This window comes from Crocuta crocuta, unplaced genomic scaffold (assembly GCF_008692635.1).
Source record: "Crocuta crocuta isolate KB4526 unplaced genomic scaffold, BGI_CrCroc_1.0 scaffold1871, whole genome shotgun sequence".
Taxonomy (NCBI): domain Eukaryota; kingdom Metazoa; phylum Chordata; class Mammalia; order Carnivora; family Hyaenidae; genus Crocuta; species Crocuta crocuta.
In genome coordinates, this window is record NW_027529800.1 from 25,625 (window position 1) to 27,358 (window position 1,734).

Sequence of the window (1,734 nt, forward strand, 5' to 3'; positions counted from 1 at the left end):
AAAATTAATATTCTTAATTAACTACTATTTGTTTTTAGTTTTTTAAAAAAATGTTTTATTTATTTCTGAGAGAGAGAGAGAGACAGCACGAGGAGCAGGGAAGGGTCAGAGAGAGAGGGAGACATAGGATCTGAAACAGGCTCCAGGCTCTGAGCTAGCTGTCAGCACAGAGCCCGACGTGGGGCTCGAACCCACGAACCGTGAGATCATGACCTGAGCCGAAGTCAGACACTTAACTGACTGAGCCACCCAGGCGCCCCGTACTACTAAATATTTTCATGACTTTGCTATTTGTGATTTTTTAAACCAATTTCATCAATTTTAAAATGTGGAGAATACTCACGTTACAAGGTTTTTGTGAGAATTACAAAGGTACAAATACAAGGATGCAAAATTCCCACATCTATATTTTAGCTATTGCTGCAAAAATGGTAGCTGGTATCATTCACTAATTTGGAAAAATCATAGGCAAAAAGAAATCTTCAGAGAACATCTAACCCAGCTTCTCTCTTTGGGCAGTTGGGTATTCAATATGCATGGGATGCTTTAGCTGATCATGTTTTAGTGTTCTGAAGACAGAGATGCAACAATCCCTTTCTAGAACCTGATCCAAAATTTTATCCCTCTAGTAATTAGCTCTTCTTTGCACCTTCCTGAAATCTCAGTTTCGACATTTCAAAAAGGAGAAATTAGTCATCTGAATTAAATGCTGCTGAAGCTATGTAGGGATGTCCACTGAGTTAAGCAACACAGAGGTATGTTTAATGTTCTTAACAAGACCATCTGGGGCGCCTGGGTGGCTCAGTTGGTTAAGCATCCAAATTCGGCTCAGGTCATGATCTCACAGTTCGTGGGTTCAAGTCTCGCGTCGGGCTCTGTGCTGACAACTAGCTCAGAGCCTGGAATCTGCTTCAGATTCTGTATCTCCCTCTCTCTCTGACCCTCCCCTGCTCACACTGTCTCTCTCTCACACACAAATAAATAAAAACACTAAAACAGTTTTTTAAAAAGACCATCTGTACTGGAGTTGACTGGGCATAAGCCAAAATAGAGATTTAAGGATACGACCATCTATAGTGGAGTTGACTGGGCATAAGCCAAAATGAAGATTTAAGGATAAAACTTTAAGATCTAGTGTTTAGTTAGAGCTTAGTATGTTGCACACGTGCTGCTAAGTGCTTTTTGTGGAATATCTTATTAAATATTCACTACAACTCTATGAGCTAACTAGGACTACTAAGATGTTCCATTTACAGATGAAGAAATCAAAGATTAAAAAGGTTAAATAACTTGATGAAATGACACATAGCTAGTGTAGTGGTCAGGACGCTGAGCTCATTTGGTCTGACTTCAATTTAACTACTATGCAATATTGCCACTATACTGCTTGTGTTTTCGTGTTTGTGAAGAGCTAAACCTATGTTCTAGGCACAAAAGAGCTTGCTGAACCAAAGTCGAAAGCTAGTAAGCGATGGAGCTGGATTTTGAATTTTGATGCCAAAGTGGTTTTGCTATATCTGTGTAAGTTTAAATGAGAGCAAATGGATTTACAAATAGGAAGATTTGTCTTTGGATATTCCAATTTACATTTATCTAAGCTACCATGAGATTCATTTTACATACTTGCTACTTACTTAAAGATCTGCCATGTATTCATACCACCTTCCCAGTCCAACAAAACTGGACTGCCATTGTATAAATTCACATACTTCTGCTGGTTTTCTGTTTAAGGTA